This window comes from Odocoileus virginianus, chromosome 16 (genome assembly GCF_023699985.2).
Source record: "Odocoileus virginianus isolate 20LAN1187 ecotype Illinois chromosome 16, Ovbor_1.2, whole genome shotgun sequence".
NCBI classification, from domain to species: domain Eukaryota; kingdom Metazoa; phylum Chordata; class Mammalia; order Artiodactyla; family Cervidae; genus Odocoileus; species Odocoileus virginianus.
This window is the reverse complement of record NC_069689.1, coordinates 60,374,205-60,398,269: the sequence shown is the minus strand read 5'-3', so window position 1 is coordinate 60,398,269 and position 24,065 is coordinate 60,374,205. Positions and strand designations below refer to the sequence as shown.

At 46.4% G+C, this 24,065-nt stretch overlaps 1 long non-coding RNA gene and 1 pseudogene across 1 annotated transcript in view; one reads left to right on the top strand and one right to left on the bottom strand.

The window, feature by feature from the left end:
- The window catches only part of LOC110147678 (uncharacterized), a 29,599-nt gene extending 10,341 nt beyond the window's left edge, over positions 1-19,258 (top strand). The window contains exons 2-5 of the long non-coding RNA XR_011491918.1: positions 8,329-8,453; positions 14,215-14,325; positions 14,672-14,864; positions 18,385-19,258. This is a non-coding gene — a long non-coding RNA (uncharacterized lncRNA). The remainder of the gene's footprint in view (positions 1-8,328; positions 8,454-14,214; positions 14,326-14,671; positions 14,865-18,384) is intronic.
- LOC110147715 (large ribosomal subunit protein eL30 pseudogene) lies at positions 3,132-3,582 on the bottom strand (annotated as a pseudogene).
- Positions 19,259-24,065: the final 4,807 nt, after the last annotated feature.

Here is a 24,065-nt window from a genome sequence, read left to right as displayed (position 1 = left end):
GAGAAGTGAAAGGCAAAGGAGAAAAGGAAAGCTATATCCATCCGAATGCAGAGTTCCAAAGAGTAGCAAGCAGAGATAAGAAAGCCTTCCTAAGTGAACAATGCAAAGAAATAGAAGAAAACAATAGAATGGGAAAGACTAGAGATCTCTTCAAGAAAATTAGAGATACCAAGGGAACATTTCATGCAAACATGGGCACAATAAAGGACCGAAACGTTATGGACCTAACAGAAGCAGAAGATATTAAGAAGAGGTGGCAATAATACACAGAAGAACTATACAAAAAAGAACTTCACAACCCAGATAATCACGATGGTGTGATCACTCACCTAGAGCCAGACATCCTGGAATGTAAAGTCAAGTGGTCCTTAGGAAGCATCACTAGGAACAAAGCTAGTGGTGGTGATGGAATTCCAGTTGAGCTATTTCAAATCCTAAAAGATGATGCTGTGAAAGTGCTGCACTCAATATGCCAGCAAATTTGAAAAACTTAGCAGTGGCCACAGGACTAGAAAAGGTCAGTTTTCATTCCAATCCCAAAGAAGGGCAATGCCAAAGAATGTTCAAACTACCACACAATTGTACTCATTTCACATGCTAGCAAGTTCATGCTCAAAATCCTCCATGCTAGACTTCAACAGTATGTGAACCAAGAACTTCCAGATGTTCAAGCTGGATTTAGAAACAGTATGGGAACAAGAGATCAAATTGCCAACACCCACTGGATATTAGAAAAAGTAAGAGAACTCCAGAAAAACATCTACTTCTGCTTCGTTGACTACTCTAAAGCCTTTGACTCTGTGGATCACAACAAATTTTGGAAAATTCTTCAAGAGATGGGAATAGAACTCCGGGAGTGGCGGCGGCGCAGGGTGCGACCTTGGGGGCTGCGGGGGGCTGCAGGCAGCGGCGGGCGGGCAGGTACACTGATGCTGAAGTGCTATGAGCTTTCAGAACTTCTGGAAAGACTACAAAGTTCTGGTTGTTATGGTACCTCTGATTGGGTTCATACATTTGGGGTGGCACAGGATCAAAAGCAGCCCTGTTTTCCAAATTCCTAGTAAGGAAAACCTCTCTGAACCAGACACTCTGGCAATTACAAGTCCTAAGAAGAACCACCTCCCAGGGAAGTAGCAGGCTTGCAAGTTTCAGAAAGAAGCAGCTCTGAGTCAGAGCTTGAGCTAGAAAGAGGAGATGAAAAATAGCAGTTGGATCAGAAAGAACTGGCTTCTTGTAGCTGTGATTTCCTTCATAGGTGTCCATCTTGGGATGTATTTTATACAGAGGGCTGCAAAACAGTCTGTAAAGTCTCAGCCTGAAGGCAGACAAAAGAATTTGAATAATGGAGTAAAATAAATATTTGGAATTACTAAAAAAAAAAAGGGGGGGGGATGGGAATACCAGACCACCTTACCTGCCTCCTGAGAAACCTGTATGCAGGTCAAGAAACAACAGTTAGAACCAGACACGGAACAATGGACTGGTTCAAAACTGGGAAAGGAGTACGTCAAGGCTCTATATTGTCACTCTGCTTATTTAACTTACAGAGTACATCATGCGAAATGCCAGGTTGGGTGAAGCACAAGCTGGAATCAAGATTGCCAGGAGAAATATCAATAACCTAGGATATGCAGATGACACCATTCATATGGCAGAAAGAGAAGAGAAACTAAAGAGCCTCTTGACGAAAATGAAAGTGGAGAGTGAAAAAGCTGGCTTAAAACTCAACATTCAAAAAACAAAGATCATGACATCCGATACCATCACTTCACGACAAATAGATGGGGAAACAAAGATTGACTTTATTTTCTCGGGCTTCAAAATCACTGTGAACAGTGATTGCAGCCATGAAAAACCTAAACAGCATATTAAAAAGCAGAGACATTCCTTTGCCAACAAAGGTCAGTATAGTCAAAGTGGCATTTTCCAGGAGTCATGTATAGATGTGATAGTTGGACCATAAAGAAGGCTGAGTGCAGAAGAATTGATAGTTTCAAACTGTGATGTTGGAGAAGAGTCTTGAGAGTCCCTTGGACTGCAAAGAAATCCAACCAGTCAATCCTAAAGAAAATCAGTCCTGAATATTCATTGAAAGTACTGATGCTAAAGCTGAAGCTCCAATACATTGGCCACCTGATGTGAAGAACTGACTCACTGGAAAAGATCCTGATGCTGGGAAATATTGAAGGCAGGCGGAGAAGGGGACAACAGAGGATGAAATGGTTGTATGGTATCACCAACTCAATGGACATGAGTTTGAGCAAGCTCTGGGAGTTGGTGAAGGACAGGGAAGCCTGGCATGCTGCAGTCCATGGGGTGGCAAAGAGTTGGACACAATTGAATGACTGAACAACATCTTCTCCCTGGGCCTCTTTCTATGAGTATCTGTGTCCTAATCCCCTCTTCTTAGAAGGACTCCGGTCACATTGGAGTAGTGCTGCATGCCTGCTAAGTCACTTCAGTCATGTGTGACTCTTTGCAATCCCATAGGCTGTAGCCCTCAGACTCCTCTGTCCATGGGATTCTCCTGGCAAGAGTACTGGAGTGGGTTGCCATGCCCTCCTCCAGGGGATTTTCCCTACCCAGTGGTCGAACCGTGTCTCTTATATCTCCTGCGTTGGCAGCCAGGTTCTTTACCACTAGTGCCACTTGGGAAGTGTGGAGTAGGGTCCGTATCAGAGTAGGGCCCACCCTAATGACCTCCTTTTTCACTTAAATACCTACTTAAAGGCCCTTTCTCCAAATCCAGGCACATACTGAGGTACTGGGGGTTAGCACTTCAGCATATGAATTTGAGGGGCATGGTTCAGCCTGTAACATGTGTTACATTTCTGTGATTACAAAAGCAACATATGGTCACCATAGAAAATTTCCGGAGGTGAACAAACTAAGGTAAGAATCTCTGCAAGGGACTTCTCTGGTGGTACAGTCGAAGCCGTTTACCTTAGATTGAGACTTGAACCCATGTACTGGGACTCACACCCAGCCAAAACCCATTTTGGAACTTGAACTGAGCCAAAACCCACAGTCTTCAAACTGAGATCACAGACCTGGTTACAAGCTCAGGTTCTTTTTTTTTTTTTTAACAAGCTCTTTCTTGCCAGTTTTATTAAAGAAAAACTGTATATGATTCACTTTTCACCAGTCTGTTCTGGCATGCTTCTAATGATATCAGAATCATCAGGATCAATCATAGCCAATGCGCATACCTCTGTAGTACTTTTCACATCTGTGCCCAATTCAGTATTATTGCCATGGTAGTGATGGACACCGGTTTTGGCCAACATGGCATAATACTCTATTTCAGATTTCCTCAAGGCTGAGCAGTTGTTGGTGAGGATGACCGGTTTCACTTTGCCTTGTCTGATCATTTTCAGAGTCTGCTTGTACCCCAGCACATACTTTCCACTTTTCATAACCAGTTTGAGCCTAGAGTTGATTGACTCCAGTGACTTTTTCATCTTCTTGGCGGCTACCATCTTCCTGCCTTAGGTGTGGGATGCCTCCAACCAAGAGCAGCCACCAAGATGGCCGGGGAGTAAGAAAGGCCAGGCTGAGGTTCTTGATGTCTCATAGCAGAAAGAATTCAGTGAGAGACACAGTGATAGGTAACAAGTGAATTTAGTCGGAGAGAAACACACTCCACAGAGCATGGGCCATCACCATCACAGAGGGTGAATCCAGTGTCCTTGAAAGGGGTTGTGGCTAGCTTTTATGGGCTGGGTAATTTCATAGGCTAATGAGTGGGAGGATTATTCCAACTATTTTGAGGAAAGGGAAGGGATTTCCAGGGGTTGGACTACTGCCTGCTTTTTGGTCTTTGATGGTCAACTTTGGAACCATCATGGCACCTCTGAGTGTGTCATTTAGCTTGCTGATTGAGGATCAAGGTCTGGTCACAGTTGACTAGTCTGCCGTCTTGGACCCATTTGATTTCAATCGGTTTATGTTGTGTCCTTGGGCTATATCATTCTTTAAAAAAATCTGCCTGGCCCCCTTCCCTCCTATTTTACAGTGGCTAAGACTCTGTGCTCCCAATGCAGAGAAAAACTAATTCTGACTTCATGTTGGAACTGTTTTTGACTTGCTTTTCATGGCTGTTGTTATTATCATCATACATAATGGCCTGCCTCAGAAAACCCAGCCCGTCAGCCTGACTGTTGGACTAAAAGTGCCTTTGTTGAGCTCACAGGGAGATGATCCGACCCTGCCCACCTGTGACTGGCTGCATGAAAGAAAAGACTGACACACCCTTCCCCAAGGCTGGCCATTTCCTGAGATGTTTTGCAAGACTGAAGGCTCTTTTTACTTTACTTCCTCATTGCCTCTCCATCTTTATTCTGCCTTTGATTTTGGTTCCTCACTTCTCTCTCTGGTTCTGTAAAAGAATCTGGCATCCAGACCCCAACTAGATGGTTATTTTGAGACTTTAGTGTGCCATCTTCTCCATTTGTGGGCTTTCCAAATAAAGCCATATTTGTGGTAACCCAAGGACTAAAGAGCAGATAAAACCAAGGGGAGTCTTAGAATGCAGGAATGGAAAAACCAGACCCTTATTGTCCTTCCCATGTAGTAACTATTAACAGATTTCGGGTCCTCCTGAGCAGTATAACCTGTCTCCCCTCCTACCCCACACAGGGAGAAGGTATTTGCCTTACTCTTCCCCCACCCAGTATACGTGCCTCATCCAATCACCAAAAGACCCGCAAGACCCTTATCCCACTCCTTGTACCCTGGGTATAAAAATGGACTAAGGACCCCTGTTCAATATCAGTTATCCCTTGAACTGGTCCACTGTTCTAACAACGTCTCCCATTCTAATAAACTTTATTTCCCTCACATTCTGTCTCATGTCTGGAAATTCTTTTCCAACCCGTGCCCAGACCACGACAATATTCCTTGCCTCAACAGCTCGTTATTGACTGTGCTTGACTTTAGGTAAAAGGGGGAGTATGTTGTTTTCCTTACTCCATCTTCCTACTTAGCTGGCTTTTCTGAAAGTGAAAGTTGCTCGGCCGTGCCTGACTCTTCGCGACCCCATGGACTCTACAGTCCATGGAATTCTCTAGGCCAGGATACTGGAGTGTGTAGCCTTTCCCTTCTCCAGGGGATCTTCCCAACCCAGGGATCAAACCCAGGTCTCCTGCACTGCAGGCGGATTCTTCACCAGCTGAGCCACAAGGGAAGTGAAGAATACTGGAGTGGGTAGCCTATCCCTTCTTCAGGGGATCTTCCTGACCCAGGAATTGAACCTGGGTCTCCTGCATTACAATGCTGATTCTTTACCTACCAAGCTATCAGGGAAGCCCAGCTGGATATCCTACATTTTCTTAAATGAGCTTATAAGCTTATATTATCTTTTTTTTTAAGTTACCTTTTAATTAATTAATTTATTTATTTTTCTGGGCCATGCTGTGCAGCATGTGGGATCCTAGTTCCCTGACCGGGGATCAAACCCATGCCCTCTGTGCTGGAAGCGCAGAACGGTCTTAACCACTGGACCACTGGAGTCTTAATCTCTGGTCCCTGAGCTTATATTATTTTTTATAATGGAGGAAATAAACAAATGTAATAGAACATTGTCAGGGAGGACAAAGAAAAGGAACTTTTGTTTAGACCAAAGAAATGAAAGGAAGAGCAGGCCTGCGTTAGATGCTGGGAGTGGAATCTTGGAAGGTCGGAACCTATCAGCAATGGGACCTTTGCCTTTCAGACCTGGAGAAGTGTGCGAGCAACTGAGGGAGGATAGCTCTTAGCTATCCCCAAGGTGGATTGGAGAGTTTGTGAATGAACCTCAAGCTCCTTGAAACAAGGTCTGTTGTGCTGCGTGCTGCGCTTAGGTGCTCAGTCGTATCCAGCTATTTGCGACCCCATGAACTGTAGCCCACCAGGCATCTCGGGATCGAGGAATCGAACTGGGGTCTCCTGCATTGCAGGCAGATTCTTTACCAGCTGAGCTACCAGGGAAGCCCCCAAGGTCCTTTGGCCTGGACTAATTATATCCCTCCCACCGAGAAATGGGACGCTGAGTCAGTGCCTGTGGTCTTGGAAATATTCCAACAGAAAATGAGCTGGAGTGTTGGAGAGAGTGGAAAGGCCGGTCTTGATTTTAAAAGGAAAGAAAATGGGGACTTCAAACATTGAGCCAGAGGGCTGAACAGGAATAAAGGGGTGATTTGGGAAGGCCCGGAAAAGGAAATGATGATCCCTGGGTGCCAGAATGGGTTCATCATCCCCAGTTCCAGAGCACCCCTGGCTTGAAATGCTAAAAGCAGATATCCTGGAGTTAGTAGTTCTCCAAACAGACTTCTTTTTGTTGTCTGGTAGTGGAGAGGCTGAAGTACAGAGCAGATACCAGTATAATTCAGTCAGAGGATAGCAGACTGAATTACCAGAGCCCCCAGATTAGTGGGTCGATTGATGTCAATGTCTATGTTGGTGACTTCCCTGCTGGTCCAGTGGCCTAAGACTCTGTGCTGCCAATGCAGGAGACCCAGGTTCAATCCCTGGTCAGGAAACCAGATCCCACATACCGCAACTAAGACTGCTCAAGCCTCAATGAAGACCTGGCGCAGTCAAATAAATAAATACAAATATTTTTTAAATAAGACTCGAACTCCCAACGCAAGGGGCATGGGCTTGATCTCTAGTTAGGAAACTAAGATCCCGCATGTCGCTTGGCACCTCCCACCCCCCACCCCCAAAAAACTCTATCTCAAAAAGCGCTGTTTTGTTCAACAATTTTAACCAATTGCTAGGGATTAGAGGTATAGCAGAAAACAGGAAAGATACACCCCTGTCCTCATGGACTTAATAAACTAATATAATCTATTCATTTATCAAGGAAAATTTTTGTCTTAAAGGAATACAACTATTTCTTCGACCTCACTGAGAGAGGTGTATGTAGTTCATGTAACTGCATTCATGGTTTACAAGACCTGATTGCCGGACAGGTGGGACAGGTTGCGAACCTCTGCACACAGGTAGAGCCCAGCAGCGCCCTAGAGCAGGATGACGGGGCAGTGGGTCCACGGAGGCAACACACAAGTCGCTCCCCCAGGCACAGCCCACTGTCTCACTCACTGCAGGAGACCCCGTGCCTGGCCTCCCAGCAGCCATTTCTCACTCCCTTCATTTCTAAAAATGCTGCAAACCTCTTGCCTCCGGTTTTCACCTCTCCTCCCCACGTCCATATGCCTCAGGGAATGTTGCCCCCAGCCCAGGAGTGATGAGTGACCCCATCAGCCTAAGGGAAATCCTATGCCCATTGAGGTGGTTGGTTCGGGACCAGTGTGACCAATATCCGGAGGAAAAGTCCAGGGAATGAGGAAGGGTGAACTTCTGGGAAATTTTTTCTGCTAAGAAGAAGCCACAGTGCACTGGTTAGAGATGTTTTCATCAGCAGGTAACAGAACATACCTCCTTCCACCTACACGCCAACAAATATAGTTTAGGAGTGAAGATACTCAGTGAGCTGTATACAAAGTCTGGATTAGGTGGCTCCTGGCATTGGTTTAGTGGTTCTAGTAATACTAAGATCAACATCTCTGTGACCGTCTTTGTCTTTGTTTATGGTGTCAAGAAGGCTGCCACTCCAGCCATTCTGTCCATATTAAGATATGAAGAAAGGGGCTACGCCCATGACACCTGTGTTAACTTATTTTATTTTCGGCTGTGCTGGGTCTTCGTTGCTTCCTCTAGCTGTGGAGAGCGGGCCTCCTCTCTAGTTGGCAGAGAACAGACTCCTCGCTGCAGTGGCTTCTCTTGTTGAGGAGCACAGGTTGTAGGCACACGGGCTTGAGTGGTTTCAGCTCGAAGGCTCTAGAGCGTGGGCTCTGTAGTTGTAGCTCATGGGCTAAGTTGCTCCATGGCATGTGGGGTCTTCGAACCCATGTCCCCCTGCATTAGCAGGCGATTCATAAGCACTGGACCAGCAGGGAAGCCCGACACCTGTGCTTTTTCTAACCACATCTTTCCCCAAAAGTCCCTCACATGTTCCCACCTTCATCTCATTGGGCAGGACTGTGTCCCGTGGCCACTCCTCACTGCAAAGCAAACTGGGCAAGTCAGTTTCTCCTTAGCCAAAGGAAAAACAGGATGGGACTTCCCTGGTAGTCCAGTGGTTAGGACTAGGAGCTTCCACTGCAGAGGACCCAGTTTCCAGCCCTGGTCAGGGAACTAAGATCCTGCAAACCGCATGGTTTGCAGCCGAAAAAAAAAAAAAAAACAAATAAGAAAACAGAAACAGAAAAGGGAGAGAGGGTTGGGAAGTAGAACTGGGTTAGGTACAAACAGAAAGTGACACTCCTGATTTCTTATCATCTCAAGGTCGGGAAACTGCTGCTGCCCTCTCGGTTCCAACCTGAGCAGGAAGCAAGCACTGAAAAAGCCAGAGCAGAGAGATGGAAAAAACCTGCATCCAAGGTCAACAACCTGAATGGCAAATGAGCAAGGTAGGTGAAGACAAAGGTCGCAGAAAAGGAAAAACAAGTAGCCCTTAAGTATATGAAAAAAATGCTCAATTCGCTCATAGTAAGAGCAATTAAAATTGAAATGACACTGTTATACCACTTTTCCCCTATCAGATTGGCAAAATTCCAAATGTTTGACAATACATTCTGTTGGTAAGGCCGTGAGCAAGCAGGTGTTTTCATGCATGAAGGGCAGAATGGCACAATCTGCAATGTCAGGGGAGGAGTAAACAAAGAAGCTCATGAATTTTGGTCTTTACGTCCTCACTGAGATGCTGTATCCACTTACCTGGAGACCACCCTTCTGTGGGATGTCCTATTAAGTGACACAATAAATGTCCTCACTGTTTCAACTGGCTGAGTAGGGTGTCTGTTACCGAGAACCAAAAATATCCTGAATCACGCCCTGCCCCCTGCCCTGAGGCCAGGAGCAAAGTTGGGTCTGTCCAGAAGCCAGATCACAGAATCTCACTGGGTCATCCAGGGACTAGCCAGATCCAGACAGGTATAGGTCCAAATGCTGAGATCATTGCTGACAGCAACATCTCGCCCAGAGAATGAACTGTGAGCTGTTCCCAAAGCAGTGGGTGGGCAACTGCCTAGGGTAATAGACAATCCTTATCGTTGCAAGCAGGGGCTGCCTCCTGAGTGGCTAAGAAGACTGGTGGAAGCCAAAGGTACAGATGATCCTAAAAAGTTGGAACTGGGTGTGGTAAGATGACTGCCTTGGGCTTTCTTAATATTGTTTACTTATTTATTTAGCTGTGCCGTCTTAGTTGCGGCATGCAGGACCTTTTAGTTGCAGCTGGCCAACTCTCAGTTGTTGCATGTGCAGATCTAGTTCCTTGAGTAGGGATCGAACCCAGGCCCCCTACATTGGGAGCACGGAGTCTTTCTTAGCCACTAGACCACTAGGCTTTCTTGGCCTGATGTCTTCAGCTATTTGGTTCATATGACTGTCTTCTTTTTTTTTTTTTGCTGCACTGAGTCTTAGCAGCAAGGGCTTTTCTCTAGATGTAGGCAGTGAGGGCTACTCTCTAATTGCAGTGCATAGATTTCTCTTTGTGGTGGCTTCTCTTGTTTCGGATCACAGGCTCTAGGGCACACAGGTTTCAGTAGTTGCTGCTGCCGGGCCATAGGCCACAGGCTCAGTGGTTGGGGCACCCAGGCTTAGTTGTCCTGTAACAGGTTGGATCTTAGTCCCCCAACCAGTGATCAAACCCATGTCCACTGTGTTGGAAGGCAGATTTTTAACCCCTGAACCACTATGCAAGTCCATGTTGGCCTCGTTAACATCTATCCAAGCCCAGACAGCCTCAGTCTGCGGGCCTGGCATTCTTCCAGACTCCTCTCAGACTATATTTCCAGCAAGTGTCCTGCCTGAAGCCTTCCACTCACGCTGATTACTACTCTCAGCACTCGTATGTTTAGTTTACACCCTGCTGTTAATTTGTGACTGTTTGCAAGTTGTGTCATGTGTGTGTATTGTCTCTAAGGTAGACAGGCCCCTGAGATCAAGATCTGTCTTCTCGTTCTGTTTTGTTTTTTAATCTCCATTCTCCTCCCCACAAACACAACCAGCAGTAACAATGAGCATCGAGTACAGGGTATTACGTATCACAGACAAAAATGCTCGTAAAGATGCTCAGAGGTTTGCCCCCATTGCAAACAAACACTATGGAGGTGGAAAACTGAGTTTTCAAAGCTGAAGAATGTGGGGGAGAGGAGTTCTTTACTGTCCATCTGGCCTGACAGGGCTGTTAAGAATCACAGAAGTGGGAGGTATGTTCCATAAGAACATGGAACGTGAGAAGACTGCATATAACTGGAAATCATTGTTCTTTCAGAACAATCTTCAGACATCACATCGTCCTGCCTTAGCAGATAAATGTAAAAGAAATTACAATCAGAAAATTTTACTTTAGCATTGGAAATTCTAAAATAGCTTTTTCCAACAGTCTGCTTTATTTTTTTCCCCAGAGTCTTTACCATGAGTTTCCTTGAGATATTCACTTAAGTGATTTGTGTTCTCAGCTTTTCAAAATTGTTATTTCTTTTTTAAAAATTCCCCTGGACTTCCCTGGTGGTCTAGTGGTTAGAACTCTGAACTTCCAATGCAGGGGATGTGGATTTGATCCCTGGGCAAGGAAGCTCTGAACGCCATGTGACTGGGCCAAAAAATAAAAATAAAAATTCCCAGGTGGCCCTAGTGGTAAAGAACCCGTCTGCTAGTTAGAACCACTTAAGAGATATGAGTTTGATCTCTTGGTTGGGAAGATTCCTGGAGAAGGAAATGGCAATGTACTGCAGTATTCTTGCCTAGAAAATTCTATAAACAGAGAAACCTGGCATGCTATAGTCCATGGAGTCACAAGAGTTGGTCACAACTGAGCTCACACACACACACCAAATGAACGGTGCAAATTTTCATAATCTGGGAAGACCTGATTGTGTGGATCACAACAAACTGGAAAATTCTTCAAGAGACAGGAATACCAGAACACCTGATCTACCTCCTGAGAAATCTGTATGCAGGTCAAGAAGCAACAGTTAGAACTGTACATGGATGGAGAAGGAACTGGCAACCCATTCCAGTATTCTTGCCTAGAGAATCCCATGGACAGTGGACCCTGGAGGACCATGGGGTTGCAAAGAGTTGGACACAATTGAGTGACTAGATGGCATGATGTAACTCAGTGTGAGAGGTGAAATCTAATGTGACTTTGTAGGTGGATCTTTTGGGACCAATTCAATGTACTGTTGATGCCTCAACATGTGAATATTCAGTAGGATTGATGTGTTAAAGCTTGTACTTCACCATTCTGTGAGTGCCATACAGAGCTTCCCTCAATGAGGGAACAGCCAAATGTAAAGAAATGTTGGTGGGACAAACCTCTCTGAAACTTTCTTACCAGTGGATGGGTCAGGAATTAGCATACATGGCTCTACTCTCTAATGTCCAAAGCTTTTATTGTATTGATGATGTCCTATTGGTTGACAAGTCAGAAGTCCCAGTCTCAATGATCTTTAATGTAGTATTATGATGCCTTTTCAGTAGGAGTGGCTAATAAATTCTGAGAAAAACAAACAAACAAAAAAAAGAACTGTACATGGAACAACAGACTGGTTCCAAATCAGGAAAGGAGTATATCAAGGCTGCATATTGTCACTCTGCTTATTTAACTTACATGCAGAGAACATCATGCGAAATGTCAAGCTGGATGAAACACAAGCTAGAATCAAGATTGCTAGGAGAAATATCAAAACCTCAGATATGCAGATGACACCACCCTTATGGCAGAAAGCGAAGAGAAACTAAAGAGGCTCTTGATGAAACTGAAAGAGGAGAGTGAAAAAACTGACTTAAAACTCAGCATTCAGAAAACTAAGATCATGGCATCCGATCCCACCACTTCATGGCAAATAGATGGGGAAACAATGGAAACAGTGACAGACTATATTTTCTTGAGATCCGATATCACTGCAGACGATAACTGCAGCCATGAAATTAAAAAACGCTTACTCCTTGGAAGAAACCTAGACAGCATATTAAAAAGCAGAGACATTCCCTTGCTAACAAAGGTCTGTCTAGTCAAAGCTATGGTTTCTCCAGTAGTCATGTATGGATGTGAGAGATGGACTATAAAGAAAGCTGAGTGCTGAAGAATTGATGCTTTTGAACTGTGGGTTTGGAGAAGACTCTTGAGAGTCTCTTGGACTGCAAGGAGATCCCACCAGTCCATCCTAAAGGAAATCAGTCCTGAATATTCATTGGAAGGACTGATGCTGAAGTTGAAACTCCAATACCTTGGCCATCTGATGCAAGGAACTGACTCATTGGAAAAGACCCTGATGCTGGGAAAGATTGAAGGCGGGAGAAGGGGACGACAGAGGATGAGAGAGTTGGATGGCATCACCGACTCGATGGAAAAGAGATTGAGCAAGCTCCGGGAGTTGGTGATGGACAGGGAGGCCTGGCGCGGTGCGATTCATGGGGTCGCAAAGAGTTGAACACAACTGGGCGACTGAACTGAACTGAACTGGGAAGACCAAGGTGCTGGGTGGATACTGGCCACAAGGGGGCGTAGTCTCCCTAGTTCTGGGCTAAGGAGAGGCCTCTGATGACCCCACGGTGCCCAGGCTCAGCCTAGCAGGGACTTCAATCCTCTCCTGTCGGCAGCCCAGGTGCAGGGGTTTGATGGACAACAGACCACTCCTCTCTGGGCAGCTCCCACAGCGGGTACATCTGGGGTGCAGAAGGCCAGGAGCGGTCAGGCTGGGAGGAGGTCCTGTTCAAATTACAGACTGTGGCAGGAGTGCTGTGTTGGCAGCTTCGCCCAGGAGCCAGGAGGGCGGTGGCGTCTGGGGCATGACCTTGGGTGGCTGGGGTGCTGGTTAGGGTGTTGGGCAGAGCCTGGCTGGTGACGCTGAGAGCGCGTGGGTGTGGCAACCACAACAGAGATGGGGGCCCCAAGGGGCCTGTGGGATCCACTGTGCTGCCCTGCCAGCCCTGCCCAGCCCAGCCGGAACTGGGATTGTGTGCTGTGGTCCAGGCAGAGACCACGGTTTCCATTGAGGTCCACTACGGTCTGGCATTACCTTCTCTAAAAGTAGCTCTTCTGCAGTCAAGCTGAATGGCTGCTCTTCCTCCAAGTGACTTGCACTTTGCTTCATTCACGTATTCATTCACTTACTCATACCAGGCCATCAACCTGTGCTGAGTGTGGTCTGTAGCCAGGCACCATGGAAATACAAGACAGTGGGCCTTCATGGACACCCATGTTGTGCTACCATATCTTTTTTTGTTTTTTTTCATTCTTTTTAAAAAATACTTATTTGGTAGCTCCAGGTCTTAGTTGCATCATGTGGGATCTTTTAGTTATGGCATGGGGGAGCTAGCTCCCTGACCAAGGGCCGGAGCTGGGCCCCCTGCATTGGGAGCTCAGAGTTTTAGCCACTGGACCACCAGGGAAGTCCTATGTCTCCATATTCCATATTTTTATTCACACTTTTCTCCCCATCACCCTCAGTCTGGCCAGGTTTTACCACTCTTGGAGACTTCCTCAAACCTCACCAGCTCCAGGAAGTCCCTTCTGATTACTTCACACGGAGGAAAAGTACCTGATTTGTCCCATTCACTGTTACATCCTGAATGCCTAATACTATCCCTGGTGTAAGGAGGGGCTTGATAAGTGTTTGTTGATTTGAATGAATCAGGTGATCTTGTTTGTCTCGGATTTCACAGTCCAGATTGCCTAAAACTTTCACTTGGCAAGTCATCAGGTCCTGCCTGTGACATCTCTCCTACTCAACTGCTGTGTTTATTACCACCCGATGTTTTGTGGCTGGGTTAGGCAGGTCTCTTCACTCACAAGGGATGGGAAGGAATTTATTGGCTCATTTAAACACATACTAGGAGACGGGCAGGAAGGGTTGAGCCTACCTTACGGGATGACCTGGCTTCCCTGAGAGCTCAGTTGGTAAAGAATTCGCCTGCAGTGCAGGAGACCCCGGTTTGATTCCTGGGTCAGGAAGATCCCCTGGAGAACGGAAAGACTATCTACTCCAGCATTCTGGCCTGGAGAATTCCATGGACTTCAGTCCATGGGGTCACAAAGAGTCAGACATGACTTTCACTTTCACTCTCTTAGGGGACAACAGCAATCTGGGACTATATCAGGATCCCCTGCTATTCACGATGGCTTCTCTCTTTGATATCTTTATCCCTTGCTTTTGCAAACAGGCTTTCTCCATCCAGAAGATGGCTGTCAGTGGTCCAGACTTAACATCCTTCAAGCTCACCAAATCCAAGAAGAATAGGATTTTCCTCTCCAGCTCCAATTTTGAAATTCTGGTAAAAACTCTGCTAGACTTGTTTTTTTTGTTGTTGTTTTTTTTTATTCCCTACCTTTCTCTTGGACCAGTCACTGTAACCAGGGGCAGTGATGTAGGTTGATTGGCAGCCCTTACGTGATTGGCTGAATTGGACTAGAAAAAGGGCAGTTGATCCCCCAAAAGGTGATTAAGAAAAACAGATGTGGCCTTTGGGAAGAGCTGAGGCCACCACCCTGATGGGTATCCACAACAGTGGTGGTACCGTGTTCTCACGTATCAATATATTCGATGATACTGGGGAAACATACATGTACATAGTGCCTTTGCTGATAACAAAATCTTGGTCAATATTGGCTCATTTACAGGTAAAGGAGTTTAGTGTCTTGTTTTGTTTTGGGCTGAAATCCCCAGTGGATCTTCCCTGCACTTTGCATGAGCTGTCTGTCTTGTCACAGCTGCTATGGGTGGGTCGTCGGTCTCAGAGTGTGAAACTGGAGACAATCCTGGAACCTGTGACTTCTGGTTTTCCTTCTGAGAAAACCTTCCAAGCCGAGCAGTGTGAGTAATATTGGCTTTTTGTCTCAAAAAGGAGAATGGCTCTAAGATTGGTTTTTCTATTTGTGTTTCTTTGTTTGTTTTGGTAAAAAGCAGAGATGGCAATTTTGTAAAATGGAGTCTTGTTAGGATGGTCTCAGGAATGGGGCCTTTTGAAAAGATATTGTTCAGTTGCTAAGCGCGCGACTCTTTGCCACCCCACAAACTGCAGCACGCCAGGCTTCCCTGCCCTTCACCATCTCCCAAACTCATGTCCTTTGAGTTGGTGATGTCATCCAACCATCTCATCCTCTGTCGCCTGCTTTCAAAAGATGAGGCACTCCTATCAGAAGAGCATGAGGCTTTCAATAGCCCTATTCGATAATGTTATTGTACCTATTTTTTTGATGAGGAAACAGGCCCAGTGATGGTAGCATGGTCACAGAGCTATAGGAGGTGGGGAGCAAAACCTGTCTGGATGGGGAGCCATGTGCCAGAGGCTTTGTATATCTCATATCATTTAATCTGCACTGCAGTCCTCTGAGACCAGAACAAGATGACAAGCTTGGAAAATTTTAAATGCCTTGCCGACGGTCACAGGCACAAGTAGGGCTGGGATTCATTGATTCAAAAGCCCATATTATTTTCTCTTCCTGATACTGCATGACCTGGCCCAGGTCACTTTATCTCCATGTGCTTCCATTTCGTAATCTGTAGTACGTGAATAATTAGTAGAGACCTCCTGGGTTTGTTGGGAGGGTTAGATGAATTGCCTCTTACACGTAGAGGACCTATTGTTGTTTGTTGTTATTATTATGTCACAAGACCTCCCTCCCGGTCACAAGTCAGGCCACTCCCTTTTGCAGAAAAACCAGATCCCGTGGGAGCCCCTTCCTGGCCCAGGTGCTCCTGAGGCCCGGCTGCAGGTGCCTGGGAAAGTTTGCAACGGGCAGCTAGTGAACAAAGGCTCCAGGTGCTGGGTGATGCTTTGTCTGGCGGCAGGCCTGTTTCCTGCTCGATCAGGTTGCTCTCGGCTGGCTCAGCTCCTGGCGCTGACTGCCCCCCCTCGCCCCCCCATCCCTGCCAGCTGAGGGCTGAGGACTGGGCCTGGTGATGCAGGACAGGGCCCAGCTGGACAAGGCCCTTCCTTTCTGGAGCCCAGCCCAGGGATCTCACTGGCTGAAGCAGGAAGCCTTGGAGCACTGGGCCCATCTTCTGGCTCCCTTCCCATCCTCCATCTATGGGGTGGCCCCATGGGGCGGAGAGAGGCTGGGCCTGGGGGCCAGTATCTGAGACCTGGGGTTGAATGCCAGCCGGGGAAGGAAATAGTGGGTCCCCCTAGGCAAGTGACTTTTTCTCTCTACCTCTCAGTTTCCCTAGTCGGAACTAGGGACCCCATGGACTGTTCAGGAGGTTGGGCTGGTTCCTGGATAAAGCCCTTGAAGGCCCTAAACATTTCTCGGGGCCCCCAACACAGCCTGTGAGAGACAGAACTCCCAACCCTTTGGAGGCTGATATTAGTACAACACAAAACAAGATCCTGTGTCATTCCCCTCTCCAGAAAACACGCTGCAAGCCCTGGCTTGTGGCCCTGCCCGCCCTACCCCACTGCAGCTCCAAGCCGTCAGCTTCTGCAGGTTCTGTGACCAGGAGTCTCCTCCTGCTTCGGGGCTTTTGCACTGGCCATCCCTTGGCACTGGGACACTTCGTGCTCTGGGTCTTCTGGGGGCTGTCCTTGTCACTTGGATCCTAGTTCTCAGGTGTCACCTCCTCAGGGAAGCCCTCTTTGGTCACCCCCTTAACCTAGCCCCTGTCTCATCCCTCCCTAACAACCTCATCCTGTTCCATTCACTCGAAGCACTCACCTCTCTCTGAAGCTGTGTGTCTGTGTGTGTCTCTAAGTGCCTGACTTCTTTGCGACCCCATGGACTGTAGCCTGCCAGGCTCTTCTGTCCTTGTTTTTAATTTGTCTCCCTTTCTGTTGTCTGCCTCTCCACTGGAACATAAACTCCAAGAGGGAAGGGCCTAGTCTTTATTTCTTTCTGCTGCCTCCCCAGCTCTAGAACGGTCCCTGGTGCTCAGGAACTCTCTCTAGATACCCGCTCTGTAAAACTCACTTTAAAAAATATGTTTATTTATTTAGCTGTCCTGGGTCTTAGTTGTAGCATGCAGGATCTTTAGTTGCAGCAAGTGGGATCTAGTTCCCTGACCAAGGATCAAACTCAGGCCCCCTGCACTGGGAAGGTGAACTCTTAGCCACTGGACCACCAGGGAAGTCCTATATAAGACTCACTTAAAATTTTATTATTATTATTATTTGTTTATTTGGCTGCTCAAGGGATATTTTAATTGCAGCATGTGGGATCTAGTTCCTGGTCCAGGGATCAAACCCAGGCCCCCTGCATTGGGAGCACAGCGTCTTAGCCACTGGGCCACCAGGGAGGTCCCAAGACCCACTTTTGAATGAAGGTCTCGGTGTCCCTCATGCCTCTGTGGTCTGGGCAGTGGACCGGAGCTGTAGTGAAGGAGCTCTGCAGGTATGAAGTTGCTTTGATTTCCAAAACACTTTCATACACAGTGCCTCATCTAAACCGCATGTCACACCTACCTGTAAGACAGGTCGGGCAGGATCAGAAGCCCCGTTTTATAGATGAGAAAATTGAGGTGCCCAGAGGCTTAAGGAACATGCCTAAGGTCATATGCGTCATAGGTGCCAAACCAGGACTAGAAACTTCAGAAACTCTTTTCAGGACTCCAGACCAGATATGAGAATGCCTTAAAAGAGAAAAATCCACATTCCAAACCTATTTTTCCCTTAGGTTGTCTTACAGATAAGCACATACTCAGAATTACTGCATGAGGGGGTAGTATTCTGGTCTCCAACTTTCTTTTTCTCATTTTATTTTTTTTTTAATTTCATTTTATTTTATTTTTTTAAAAATTCTTTTTTAATTGAAGTACAGTTGATTCTAAGTTCTTCTTGAGCTCTGTGATCTATATGTAACCCTTGAGTCACATCCAGGGAAACTCTAAAGTATGCCCTCTTTCTTGGCTGAGAAACCCGTTTCTTCCCTACCATGGAATTATATGGTAGGGAAGTACATAGCCTCTAAATAGTACAGGCTTCCCAGATGGTGCTAGTGGTAAAGATTCCGCCTGCTACTGCAGGAGACATGAGAGACTCGGGTTGGGAAGATCCCCTGGAGGAGGGCATGGCAACCCACTCCAGTATTCTCACCTGGAGGATCCATGGACAGAGGAGCCTGGCAGGCTACAGTCCACGGGGTCTCAAAGAGTCGGACATGGCTGAAGCAACTTAGCACGCACGCACTGAAGAGAAAGGATGGAAAGAGGTCTTGAGAGGCATGTGACCATTGTTTTCAGTCCAATTACTCTGGGAATGTAATGCAGGTAAAGCCTGCATCAGCCACTCATAGACCCTCCACTGGGGGGCCATTCAAAATTACGAATGTGATGAGTCATTCGACACCTTCCAATGAATGAGACCAACAATTCTAACCCTCTTGGCACTCTCTTTGAACAGCTCTCATCTTTCTCAAGCTCCTAAGGATGTATGTCACAGCCCTTCCCCAAAGATCGTGCGGTGGCGCTGGGAAGAAAACCGAAAGGTGAGATGACTTGTTTATGGAGAATCGTCAGTGAGTCAGAACTCACACAGAGCTCTGGAGTTTCCAGGCCGTTAGCTTATCTTCCTGAACGTATGAGTCAGGGTCAGTCCAGCCCAGGTAGTACCGGTACGTGCTTCGCCTGCCCTGCTCTTCCGGGCCAGCACCCAGCCTTCACGCATGCACACGCACAGGTGCCCTTCAGCCTCCTTCTCCGTACATCCTGGGAGGGGTGCGGGCAGGCTTGGCTTATTCATCTCTCTTCAGGAGGTGCCCTCAGCCCTCTTTAGAGGGCTGAGCTCAGGCCAGAAACTAACCGCAAGATCTGAACCAAAAAGAGAGAAAGTAAATAGTAATCCTTCCTTTCCATAAATGTTGCAACAGCCTAGCTGTAGCTTGGAGCATGTATTTCGAGAATAACCAGAAACAACCAACGTATTTGTCAATAGTAGTCAGTTGTAAAACATTATGGTATATTCAGAGAATAGAATACTATAAAGCCATTAAAATTAATGAAATAGGGACTTCTCTAGTGGCACAGTGGATAAGAATCCATCCACCAGTGCCTAGGACATGGGTTTGATCCCTGGTCCAGGAGGATCCCATATACCTCGGAGCAACTAAGCCAGTGTTCCACAATAAGAGAAGCCACGGCAATGAGAAGCCCACATGCTGTGACTTGAGTAACCCCCACTTGCCACAACTAGAGACAGCCCGAGAACAGCAAGGAAGCCCAAGTGCTGCAAAAAGTAAATTAAAAAATAAAAAAAGAATAAAAGAAGTTGCATAGCAGGGTGTGTATTATGCTCTCAATTGTGTGAATGTGTATTATGACTTTTTTTTTAACTTTTCATTTTGTATTGGGGTATAGATGATTAACAATGTTGTGATAGTTTCAGGTGAACATCGAAGAGACTCAGCCATCTATACATGTACCCATTCTTCCCCAAACTCCCCTCCCATCCAGGCTGCCATATAACATTGTACAGAGTTCCCTGTGTTAGACCCTAGGTTCTTGCCTGGTATCCATTTATGACTCATCTTTTTAAATTATAAATAGATATCTTGTTAAAGGATAAACCATAGAAGAAATTAGACCAAGACATGAAACTTCCCATCACCACTTGCAGCAGTCAGGATAGACTAGGTTATGATGTGGTAACAAGCACCTCTAAACATCTTTGGCTTAAAACAACCAAGATTTATTTCTTGCCCATACTTGAATTCCCAATGTGGCTTGCATAGGCTCAGGACTTTGTTTTCAGCACCTTAGTCATCATTAGACTTTTATGAAGTCACCATCCCCACAAGAGGCTTCAGGGTTCACCACTGCCATGGAAGAAGGCATGAGAACCGCACAGGGGTTCTCAAATCCCGCCCCGCCCCCAAAGGGACATGTGTCACTTTCCCTCACGTTTCACTGGCCACAGATCATATGGCTGCACCTAACTTCCAGAAAGTACAGTCCTCCTATGTATCCAGAAAAAGGAGGCTAGGAATACTGGTGAGTTCTGGTAATGTCTACTACCCACCGCAAACCAGCTGCATCTTTCGAGGCTTTTGTGTTTACGTTGATATATCAATAACCTCAGATATGCAGATGACACCACCCTTATGGCAGAAAGTGAAGAACTAAAGAGCCTCTTGATGAAAGTGAAAGAGGAGAGTGAAAAAGTTGGCTTAAAACTCAACATTCAGAAAACTAAGATCCTGGCATCCAGTCCCATCCCTTTATGGCAAATAAATGGGGAAACAGTGGAAACAGTGACAGACTTTATTTTTCTGGGCTCCAAAATCACTGCAGATGGTGACTGGAGCCATGAAATTAAAAGACATTACTCCTTGGAAAGAAAGTTATGACCAATCTAGATAGCATATTAAAAAGCAGAGACATTACTTTGCCAACACAAGTTCATCTAGTCAAGGCTATGGTTTTTCCAGTGGTCACGTATGGATGTGAGAGTTGGACTATAGAGAAAGCTGAGCGCCGAAGAATTGATGCTTTTGAACTGTGGTGCTGGAGAAGACTCTTGAGAGTCCCTAGGACTGCAAGGAGATCCAGTCAGTCCATCCTAAAGGAGATCAGTCCTGGGTGTTCATTGGAAGGACTGATGTCTGAAGCTGAAACTCCAATACTTTGGCAACCTGATACGAAGAGCTGACTCATTGGAAAAGACCCTGAGGCTGGGAAAGATTGAGGGCAGGAGGAGAAGGGGACGACAGAGGATGAGATGGTTGGATGGCACCACCGATTCAATGGACATGAGTTTGAGTAAACTCCAGGAGTTGGTGATGGACAGGGAGGCCTGGCGTGCTGCAGTTCATGGGGTCGCAAAGAGTCAGACACAACTGAGCAACTGAACTGAACTGAACTGATATACATACTAGTTCTACAGTAATTTTAAAGTAAAACACAGGTTTGGTAGTAGGACCTAGGTTTGAATCCCAAGTAGGTTAATTACCTGCCGTGTTCCTTTAGACAAGATCTTGATCTGCCCAAGACTCAATTTTCCCACCTGTACCTGCTTCCTTGGAGAAGGAAATGGCTTTCCACTCCAGTATTTCCACCTGGAGAATTTCATGGACAGAGGAGCCTGGCGGGCTACAGTCCATGATATTGCAAAGAGTCGGACATGACTGAACACGCATGCACCTGCTTTCCGGGCCAACGTAGAGATGAAATGTAATAGTGGAAATGAAACCTGTAATAAACAGTAGTTTACACAAGTAGTGCTATCTAACTAGGAAATAAAGAGTGCTTGAGGGTGGTGTTTTAGTGGGCTGGAGGTCAGGTGGACCAGGAAATATGGGGAAAGAAAGCCCCTTTCCATCTATTAGATGGGAAGTATCTGGATCAGTTTCTTGTGTATCCCATGGCCCCAGACATGCTGTGGGCTTGGAGATGGGAGCATCTTATTAGCCAGGCTACTGCCTGCTTAGATGTAGCCAAGGGTCAGGTGCAAAATATCTGCCCTGCATCAACCGGCCCCATTCAGCCCATTTGGGCTCTGCTGCTTCCCATCTGAAGCTGAGTGTGCTGGTGAGGGAGAACACTTTCTATTTAAAGGAGGACCGACATTCATATTAAATCTGTTGTTTGAGGAAACAATGATCCTCACAGCATTTGTAGAGCACAATTTTGAAGCATGTATCAGACCCTTTGATCCAGCAGTCCTCAGTGAGTAATTCATCCTAAGAAAATGACAAAACAAATGAGTAAAGATGGATCTGTACTACTCATAATGGAAAATTGAACACCTAAATGTCTTGACATGGGTGTTGAAACAAACTATAGAATGCTTTTTGTTTATCCAACTATATCCAGACATGAAAGGATGTCAACTGTCCATTGAAAAGTTATATGAGAAAGAGCAATGTATATGTAACAGTGTAGATGGATAAGTATATAGATAGATAGATCTCCTATGATCTCCTTGTTGAAAAGAATATATAGGGAATCCCTGGTGGTGATGACTATGCTTTCACTGCTGAGGGCCAAGGTTCAACTCCTGTTTCAGGCTGAATCTCACAAACTGCTTAGCTCGGGAAAAAAAAAAAGAATATATACCTTATATATGCTTTGACATTCTGAAAGGATAAATGCCAGAATATTAGCAATTATTGCCTGCAGGGGGTAGGAAAGTGAAAGTGAAAGTCCTTCAGTCATGTCCGACTCTTTGTGACCCCATGGACTGTAGCCCGCTAGGTTCCTCTGTCCATGGAATTCTCCAGGCAAGAATACTGGAGTGGGTAGCCATTCCCTTCTCCAAGGGATCTTCCAGACCCAGGGATTGAAGTCAGGTCTCCTGCGTTGCAGGCAGATTCTTTACCATCTGAGCCACTAGGAAAGCCAGAACATTAGTGATTATTGGAGTAGGAAGAGTAGGAATTTTTTTCTTCACACAAAGAACATAATTTAGTAAAAGGTCAAGTTATTTAACTGTGTCTCCAGCTACATTTTGTGATCAACACTTAATGTAACCTGCTCACCTCTGGAGGGGACTTGGCCCTTGTCTGGGAGTCAGAAAACCTTGGTGTGTGTGTGTGTGCTGTGTGTGACCTTGGGCAAGCTACCTGGGATGGGAAGCATTTGTACGAACTTTTTACAAATAGATACAGACACATAGAAAGGCCTGTACCTGAGATCACACAGCTCATGGCTCCTGAACTGCATTTTGAACCCGGGGTTTTCCTGATTCTGGGTCAGGATATTCTTACATTACATCACAGCCAGCCCTTTCTGAGTCTCATCTCTGAAATGACAGGGTCAGAACACAGTCCCTTTCAGCTGAAAAGATTCAATGTCCGCAGGAAGTCGCCCCTCCCCCATCATTCCTGGTGTATCACAGGCCCCAGAGTTGGTATGCATGCCCTGTTCGTCAAATGCCAGCCTTCCCCAGGGGAAGGGGCTCCAGGTTGGGGGTTGGAGAGAGCTCCTGGCCTGCCCAGGGCCATCTAGAGGGGGTAGGGGGTGGGTGGGTGTGCTCTCTGGCCAGGCGTCTGGCTGGGTGCCTGCAGAACCGGGCAAAAATTGCCCACGAGGGCTGGCTGGGAGCCCAAGAACTTGTTGTCTTTCCCTTTAAACAGACACTGGCTGTCTGTTAAGATTCTGGAAACATCTGACCTTTCGAAGAGCATCTCTGGCAGGGCTGGAGGGCGGTCCTTCCCTTTCTGTAAGTGCTTTAACCCTTTCCACACAATCCTGGACAACAATCCTAACAACCACAACAAAAAAGGAGATCAGTTTCCAAGGAACAGGAAAGGTTCGTTGGGTCTCTCTCCTTTGGATTTTCTGGGGTGCAGAGCAGAGATTTTGAGCCCAGAAGTCTCCTGCCTCACTTGCTCAGTTCCTGGTCTCAGGAGCCTGAGCTTAGAGGGAGGAGAGGGGCTGAAAGGAGAACAAAGGGGCCTGGGACTTCAGGGTGGGAGTGGGAACTGCTCCTCTGACCGACCGAACAGTGTATGCCTTCATATTTTCTATGAAGGTTTACATTTGGGTACAGCAGGGCACCTTCTGGGTATCAGGCAATGAGTGAGGTGATATGAGGCCAACACAATGGCAAACAAACCCAGAGAGAAATGTTCTATGCCTTCGGAAAGGTTAATTTTCTGGGAGTGTGTGTGTGTGTGTGTATGTGTGTGTGTGTGTGTGTGCTGAGTCAGGCAGTTGTGTTCGACTCTTTGCGACCCCATGGACTGCAGCCCACCAGGCTCCTCTGTCCCTGGACCCCCAGGCAAGAATCCTGGAGTGGGTTGCCATTTCCTCCTCCAGGGAATCTTCCCAACCCAGGGATCGAACCCATTTCTCTTGCATCTGCTGCGTTGGCAAGTGGATTCTTTACTACTGTGCCACCTGGAAGCCCTCTGAGGGAGTGGGCTGTGATGAAATAATCACAAGCTCAGGGACCCCCCTGGTGGTTCAGTGGTTAAGAATCCACCTTCCAGTGCAGTCCCTGGCTAGGGATCTGAGATCCCACATGCCATGTGGTCAAAAAATTTTTAAATATATATTTTTAAATTTTTTTAAAAAAGTTAAAAAAATAATCACAAGCTCAATAGTCAAATGACAATAGGGTAAAGTGCTAGGGAGGAGACAAAT